Raw genomic sequence first — 9,253 nt, forward strand, 5'->3', positions numbered from 1 at the left:
GAGGCTCTCTTGGGGGTGACTCTTAGACCTAATTTTAAGTAGGCTTGACCTATCCTTTGTGGGGTTAAGTTTCATATGAACAAGCCCCAAGACTGGGGGCTCAGCCCACAGCCCTGGTGGCCACACTGCTTGTGAGAATATCAAGGATTTAACTTGGGGAAGTTGAATTTTCCCCTGTTCTCACCATTCCCCAAAAGGGACTTTCCTAATACTTTTCCACTCACTGATCAAATCACTCTGGGATTTATCGGGGCATCACTCTGGACAAACCAACAAAATCTCATGTCCTACCCAAGGTTCCATGTACTTATGTCTTTCAACCAACTATCTACATAAATTACATTAGGAAATGCACTAGTCAAAATATAAATTTTGTACCAAATAAACATTTTTTGCTTTAGTCTCACACATAAGTCAAAATTCCAAAGTATTAATTACCATCTATTTTCAGTACCCTGCAGTAATGACATTCCTTTGTTCTTCCTCATGCAAAAACATTTTTTAAATTTGTACATTTAGTCACTATCATTATACACTCTAGGCATTCCTAGATTATACCATCTCTGTCTTTCTTTGTGATTTCATTTATGAAATCCTTCCTCTATCATTCTCACATTCAGCTTCATTCAATTGTAATGCACATAACTTTTTCCCTGTATTTTCTTTTTCTTGTCGGATTTCAGATGTTCCGTCCTCCAGTTCACTAATCCTATGTTCTACCTCTCGAAATCTACCGTTGTAGGTTCCCAATGTTTTTTCATCTCTTCTACTGTGCCTTTCATTCCCATAAGTTCTGTGATTTGCTTTTTCAGACTTCTGATTTCTTCTTTTTGTTCATTCTTTACCTTCTTTATATCCTCCCTCAATTCATTGATTTGTTTTTGATGAGGTTTTCCATGTTTGTTCGTATTTCTGAATTAATTGTTTCAGCTCCTGTATCTCATTTCAACTATTGGTTTGTTCCTTTGACTGGGCCATATCTTTAATTTTTCTAGTGGGATTTATTTTTTGCTGGCATCTAGGCATTTAATTACCTTAATTAGTTTATTCTGGAGATTGGTTTCACTTCTTTTACCTGGGGTTTTCTTGTTGGATGAATTTGTTGTCTATCTGTTCTTTGACATTCGGTTCAGCTTTTTCTGGACCTCTAGCTTAGGTTTTGTTTAACAGGGGAGAATTTTTCAGTTCTTGTTTTCTTGTTTCTTGCCCTGCTTTTGTGGTGCCTTTTCCCCCCTATCCTTAGGAGGGTCTACATAGACCCCAGCTGGATTTTCTCAGACCAAACTGGCCTCCTATCAAGAGGAAAGAGTCACCTGTGTCAGTTTTCCCTGAGGGTGAGACAGAGCAGATTGAAAGACTTTCCTGTGAAATCTCTGGGCTCTGTTTTTCTTCTCCTGCCCAGTATGTGGAACTTGTCTGCCTGCAGGTCCCACCAGCATAAGATGATGCATTACCTTTAACTTTGGCAGACTCTCCCTGCTGGGGGTGTGGTGGAGACAGAGGAGAGGTTGTAGGCTGGTTTTAATGGCTTCAAATTACCAAGCCCTGGGGTCTGAATTCCTTGAGGGAGGGATTCCACATGAGTTGGGCTTCACCCCTCCCCTGGGGAAGGCACAGGTTCTAGGCAAGCCCTCAAACGAGCTTGTTTCTGCCTATGCCTGGGGCAGTTGCAGCCTGACAAGTCCTGCCGCTGTATCCAAAGGCGGTCAAGCCTCTGTAGAAACACAGCCACAAAAACCTCTGTTTCTTTTTTTTTTTTCTTTTTCCATCAGCCCTGCCCCCTTGGTGGCAGGAAAAAATGAACAACCTCTGCTTTGACCAGGTTCACCTGAGCTGGGGACCTATTTTTAGCAGTCAGAATTTGTTAATTAATTCCACAATTGGCCTTTGGTTAGGCTCAGCCCCTGCTGCTGGTAAAGTCTCTTTCCTTTCCCATCTGGGAAGCAGCCTGTGGGGGAGGGGCACCGGCCACCATGGCTTGGGGGACTCACGGTTCTGGGGGGGTTCGCAGCCAGTCCAGCTGGTCCAGACTGGGGTACGCTGTGTGTCTGGTCACTGACGTGGTCCCAGAAGCTGTTCTGTACTGTTTCTGGTTATTTAGTAGTTCTTCTGGAGGACGAACTAAAACATGCACATTGCTAAGCCACCATCTTGACCCGGAAGTTGAGAATACAATCTGGGCATGCACTTTTAAGAGCCTCCTCATCACCCAGTCTATAGCAACAGAAATCTCCCTCTGTTGGGGGCACTCTGGAATCAGAGTTTCCCAAGACTACGTTTCCATCACTAATTGATAAATGATAAAACTAATGAATATCAGTTACAAGAGAAGAAAGGCTGGGCTCTTGAACATCTGTCAACTTTTATGGTATTTTTTGATAGAAGCAGCTCTCTCCCAATATCTGAAAGAAGGCTCCAGCTATAGATGAATAAAAATCCTTCAGTTTGGTCAGTACCTATGGACAATCTACTTTTTAGTACTACTAAAAAAGTTCATGACTCATAAAACTATAAGATCTGCTAATGACAAGCCAGCTCTCCAGTCAGCGATGCAACTAGTCCAGTACAATTATTAGATAAGGACATGTGTCAGTCATTCAAGCAATATTTTCACGCTAAGTGTTAATTGCTAGCTAGGATAGAATTAGAAAGTAAAGCTTTAATAACAAAGATTACCCAACTGGTAAAATTTACTTGATGCAATTCATGTTATGAACACAGCCTGACAAACAATTTCAGATGTGTCATTTTTGGTGATACAGGTTTTCAAAATAGGTTTGGGATTTTTTTATGGACAATTCCCCTGGAAAGCATCACACATGATTTGGAGTGTTTCTAAGCATATTTCTGGTCAATCATTCTGATTTTAAATTATAATACAGGCCACTGAATTACATAAATGTGATATGCTGGCCCCAGGAATGAGAAGAAGCAGCAGGAAGAAGTAGAGAAGAAATGAGTAGCTGCCAACAAAATGAGTGCAAGAGCTATTCAAGCAAGAGGCTATGGAGCTATGCATTGCCAGTCTGTAGAGCCACAATTAGAAGCATTACTCTCCATTGTTGTTGTTGTTGTTTTTATTGAATCTTTTAATCATGCCTACAGCATGCCTGCTTTCAATTTAAATCTTGTTTATTTCAGGCCTTGGACCTGTGGAGTCCTGGTCATATAATCTAACCATCTGTCTTTGTTGTCCTGTTATGTACTTTCTTTGTCATTGCAAGAAGTCTAAAATTATGAATGCTCATTTCACAAAAACATGCAATGAATACAAATATAATTATGATCAAGCAGGGAGGATTTAAGTACCTATACTTGGTCTTGACATTGTGAGAGACATAGTAGGAGTATGTATCAAAATGCTTTGTGGGTGGAAGGAACAGCATACACAGCTAAAAGTGGCTTAATGAAAAACAGTTGCCCCCGCATAACAAAATTTCTAGAGACAAGGCACTTCCAAAGTTTGTGTAGTAGCTCAACAGTAGAATCAGAGACCCATGCTTGTCACAGCCTTCTACTCAGCCATACTCAGATTACCAGCTCTTGTTTTGTTTTGTTTTATCATGATTCCTCACCAAAAAAGCCATTATGGCTCTGTAGCCACAGACCATAGCAAGACAGAAAACAGGGGGCTTTATTTTCATACACCTTTTCTTTTTTTTTTAAATAAGGGAGTTAAATATTTCCCAAATCCACAGGGTATTCTTCCATTCAGGTTTCACTGTCCATGACTGGACCTACTGCCCAGTTCCTGGCTGACAGGGATGTGGGAAAGAGAATACTGAGCATTTTCAGTCTCTATGGCAAGATGAGTATGTTACCAGCAAGGAAACATGAGGGAACAGATGGGATGCAGAAGGCTGGCAGATGGGCAACCAACAAAACATGCCATGCACTATAAAGTACTTTTTACTCTCAAAGGGCTTACAATTTACTATGAATAATAACATCCTTTTATGGAGATTGACAGTTTACCAAGTGCTTTCAATAAATAACCTCACACAATCCTAATAATTACCATGCAAAGTAGATTTTATTGTTGTTTCCATATTTTTATGAGGAAATTAAATCTCAATATGGGCCAGAAACTAGTAATTTAGCACAAATTAAACTTCCTTCAGCATCTTAATCTACTAGCATACAGGCTTCAAGATGATTGACATCAATTAGGACTTTAATGGAAATATTAAAACAAGAGACTGAGTTAGGGAGTCTGTTAGCAGGATCACTATCAAAAGTGAATGATCTAGCCACAGTATACCAAGCCCCAGCCAAAAGTATTCCTGAAAACCCTAAAGAATACCCTGTGTTCTATCTAAGACTCTATAAATGTTTTACCTAATAAGTTTATTTTCTTCAGAAACTTAAGGTCTCCAGATTGTTCCTTTGCCAGATGAGCCCTAAAAGCCAGAGGCTGCAGTCTCTCCAAGAACATCAACCAGTCTCAGACCTCTACCTCTACCTTGTAAGGCCAACACCCCTTCCAGCATGAAGAAGTTAAAATGGTCATTGCCCAGTATCCTAAAGATTAAGAGAATGATCAAATGAGAGGGAGGAGTTGTAACAGAGAAATTTGGACTTAACAAATGATTATGACTGTTAACTCATTATATAGATATTTCTTTTTAGTTTCTAGTGTATTAGAAGAGCTAGAAGGAAATACTGGAAATCATTGAGTTGTAATCCAGTAGTCCTGATCTTTGATAATGAACATATAGCTATATAGCAAAAACAAAATATGAAACAAAACAAGCAGTTGCCCATATTTGTATGGATCTACTTCTGGGTGTTTTATCCTGTTTCACTGATCTATATATCTGTCTCTGACAATACTATACTGTCTTAGTTAACTTACCTTTATTGTATGTCTTTAAGTGGGTAGAATGCAATACTAGGGGTCAATAAGGCAGGGAGGGTAGATAAGGGATATGGGATATTTGGAATTTTCTTTTTATTTCTTTTTCTGGAGTAATGAATATGTTCTAAGATTCATCAGTGATGAATGCACAACCATGTGATGATACTGTGAACCACTGATTGCATACTTCGGATGGATTATATGGTATATGAATATATCTCGATAAAGTTATATTTGAAAAAAGTTATTGTTCTACAGGAAGAGGAAATTGACAATTAAGAAACAATTAGCACTGAATGAATGGTCAAATTTGAAGCAAAATCAGCCGTTTAATTCCCCAAGGTGAAGAAAATCAATGTGAATAAGATAATCTTGACCTCACAGAGCAGAATCTCAAATAAAACAATTAGTAAGTGGTCTCAGAGAAATAGGCGGCCCTATAGTCCATAAACTCATGGGGAAAGATAGAAGAATGTAGGTTTGGAGAAGAGGCAGCATCTTTTTAACTTTTTTTTTTTTTTTTTGGTGTAAGGGCCAGGAATTGAACCTGGGTCTCCTGCATGGCAGGCAAGCATTCCACCACTGAACCACCACTTAAGTAAGCATCTTAACTTAAGTACTGAAGGAAGGCTAGAGATAGAAGAAGTGCACGACAGGTGGAGGCAATGCTATTAACAAAATGTTAACATGTACAGAAGTGTAGGGAGAAGAGTGGAAGGGAACTTAAGAGAATGGTAGAACGTTTGGATAGGTAGGAGTGGATGGATGAAAGAGGTAGAGAATGTCATCTAAAGGGAAAGAATGAGTAAAGACAAGGAGGAAGGCAAGCATGTGACAAGCCCCCACATGGAACCATTAATGCAGGCCACTTAGAACTGAATCATGTGAAGATATAGGAACTAGTCTCAATAGGAAGGCAGGTTATAGGGGTTCAGGGAGAGGAGGTGGTACATCTACATACTGGTGGATGAGTTTTTACAAGACATAGTAGTTCTGGGCTTGAAGGATGCCATGGTGAAAAGGAAGATTAGCGTGACGGAAAGATACTGAACAGGGAAAGATCAGATGGGAGGCTGTGGAAGCAGCCAGCTTGACATAACACCTAACAATAAAGAGGGGAGGATGACCTGGAACTGGAGAAATACCTGCCTCTGGGTGATATTTCAGAAGAAAATAAATACAGAATCAGATGGCAGTGTAGACACAGGGGAAAAATAAAAAGAGAAGGTTAAAGAAAATTCTAGCCTGAAATACTAGAACAATGTTGACATTACTGAGAGAAGTAAGAGTGGTAAGACAAGGAATTTGTTTGGAAGGTAAAATAATGTCTGGTTCAGGATATACTGAATTTGCAGAAATGGTAGAACTCCAAGATGATGGCTCTTCAGACTAATATTCAAGAATAAGTTTAGAATTAGACTTTTGAGGTGTTATCCACAAAAAATTGATAGTTGAAGCACCTTAAGAAATAAATAGAGTAAATATGACACTGACCCAGCAGCAGATGCATCCACATTAGGAAAGTCAAAGTGGAGACACTGGAATATGTTTCAGACTGAGATCCATCCACTGAAATAAAAGAGTGCATTTATCAGTATGAATTCCAAAAGTGCAGTAATCAAAATGCAAAAATGAGTCAGTTTTAGTGTTTAAAAGAATGAACACTTATGGACTCCTGCACTACTCCCACTTGATCCCTCTCCCCACCAAATGCTACCTCCTCCAAGATTTCCTTCCTGACTTTGCATCTAATGTTTCTGTTGCCACACCCCCATTCCAGTGCCACTTATCAACCCTCATTACATCACCTGTTTCATTTTCTTTAGCGGAGCCATCACCATTGTATTAGTTTACTTGGCTGCTATGACAAATATCACACATGGGTTGGATGAAACAATGAAATTTATTGGTTCACAGTTTTGAGGCTAGAAGATGCCCAAACTCTAGATAATAGCAAAACTTACTTTCTCCTGGTAGATCAGAATGTCCAGTGTTGGCTTGTTGCAATCCTTGAGATTCCTTGGCTTGCATCTATACCTCACATCATATGTTGATGTGCTCTCCTGTCTCCTGACTTCCTGCCTCTACCATTGCTTTCTCTTGACTCCAGCTTCCAGATTTTTTTTACCTTTATAAGGTCTCAAACAATCCCAATTAAGGCCTGACCTCATCCAATTTAACACAAAATAATATCTTCAAGAAATCCTATTTATATTTTCACATCCACAGGAATGTGGATTAAGATTAAAAACATGCTTAAATTGAAGAACATAATCCAATCTACACAACCATTTAAAATATATTGTTTAATTAATAATCTATATCCATTGTTCGCTTCATTTGGGTTGTAAGATGGTCCCAGTCAGCACTATTCCTTTAGGGCTAGTCACATTTTCTGTCACATAACAAGCATTATTTGAACATTGGAAAGAAAGAAGGAAGGAAGAAGGGAGAGAGGGAAGAAGGGAGAGAAAGCAGAGAAGAGGAAGGGAGGGGTGGAGAGAAAAGAGGAGAGAAGGGAAAGAGAGAAGAGAGGAGAGGAGTGGGGAGGGGAGAGAGGAGAGGTATTCTGGCAACCCACTGGGAGAATGAGCCACTCAACTTGGGTTTACCCTCTGAATGAAGTCCTCTCACCTTGGAGCTGCTTTGTCTCTCTTACAAAATATAAAGCCCAGAACAAGCTCAAAATATCACAAGTAAATTTGCTTGGCATTTAGGTGCAAGGAAAAATAATTATTCATGATCAAGTATCAGGGCTTCCTTCTTTATGTCAGTCATTAGTTCCTTTAGTGATTCTTTGTATTCTTTCCTTTTTGCTTCCAACTCAAGGTTATATTAAGGAATAATTTTATTTACCCTGATATCTCAGGCTTCTATAGCAGGTTTCTTTTGCCCTTCAAAGACCTGGGCAGAGAAAGCCACCTGAGGCAAAACTCCGAGGATATGGTCTGGTCACTGCTTGCTTGGGTCAAGGCCATCTCACTGTCTTTTATAAACAGGACTGAACATGCTGACATACCATTACAGCATTTCCTTCTAATTTAGGGCACCAAGAGGTGGCTTCCTTTATTCTTTAATAGAAGAATAATAGAAAGCATGGATGTTTTCTCAAGATAGAAAGCAAGATATAAAACACTGCAAATGTTCCTGCCTTTTTTTCCTTTCCCTTGTAATGTACATAACTTGCCGTATTGGAACAGAAGTGTCCAGTTTTGGGTACTATGGGAACATGCATGCCGTTTATTAACCCACCCTTACCCATATGAAAAGAGGACTGTCATACAACAAATGGCCAAAATCTTGACCTGTGAAATAACATTTTCCAAAGTTTGATATTTAGTCAAATTGGTTTTATTTCTCTATTTGGGCAAAGAAAGCATGTTGACATGTAACTGCATGAGCCTTGCCATATATCTGACCCTAAACCAGGTCAAGGGGTCTCAGAGTTCCACCTTTTGACCACCCATTTTCAGGTTAAATTCCAGTTCTGCTCTGCTTGAATTTGAATCCTCACTCTCTTACTTGCTGCCTGTGTGACTTTGAGGATGTTATTTAATTTTTCTGTGTCTCTTTTCTTCATCTGTAAAATGATGAAAATTAAAGAAATGATTAAATGATCCCACTTTAAATTAATTATTAAGAATCTTCAAGTGGGCTATTATTAATTATCATCAGCAAGTCACCACAGTCCTAAACCATTTACTCAACCACTGTGTAGGGAGATGATATTTCATCTCTTCACACTACTTCCCCTTTCTCTTCAAATTCTCAGTGTCTTCTCTACCATACTCATTCTCAGTTGATGATCTTATTTCTTACCTCATTAAGACAAATAAAGTGAGTGAAATGAGACAAAATAAAGTGTCAATGGCTGAGAGATTCCAAACAGAGTCCAGAGGTTACCTTGGAGGTTATTCTTATGCATTAAATGGATATCAACTTTTTAGTTAAGGTGTAATGGAGAGGTTGGTGGAAACTGCCTGAAAATGTAGAGCTGTGTTCCAGTAGCCATGTTTCTTGAAGATGATTGTATAATGATATAGCTTTCACAATGTGACTGTGTGATTATGAAAACCTTGTGTCTGATGCTCCTTACCATTATGATGATCATTACCATCAGCACACTAACATACAATTTTCCAAAACCTTTCTTCACTCCACGCCACCTAGCAGCTCCCACTCTATTTCTTTGCTCCTTTTTGCAGCAGAACTTCTTGAAAGTTGTAAGCATTTGCTGGGGCCAATTCTTTTCCTACTATTTTCTCATAAGGCCACATCAGTCAGGCTGTTGCCCCCAACCTCTGCACTATATTTGTTATTTTCAAGGCTGCTAATAACCACCCAGTCCTCTTCTTGCTGATCTGCCTGCAGCATTTGACACAATTGGTCATTCTT

General features: G+C 39.3%; 1 pseudogene; it reads right to left on the bottom strand.

The window, feature by feature from the left end:
* Positions 1–8,093, bottom strand: part of LOC143683271 (twinfilin-1 pseudogene) — a 28,858-nt pseudogene extending 20,765 nt beyond the window's left edge.
* Between the last annotated feature and the right edge of the window lie 1,160 nt (positions 8,094–9,253).

This window comes from Tamandua tetradactyla, chromosome 5, assembly GCF_023851605.1.
Source record: "Tamandua tetradactyla isolate mTamTet1 chromosome 5, mTamTet1.pri, whole genome shotgun sequence".
Classification (NCBI taxonomy): Eukaryota; Metazoa; Chordata; class Mammalia; order Pilosa; family Myrmecophagidae; genus Tamandua; species Tamandua tetradactyla.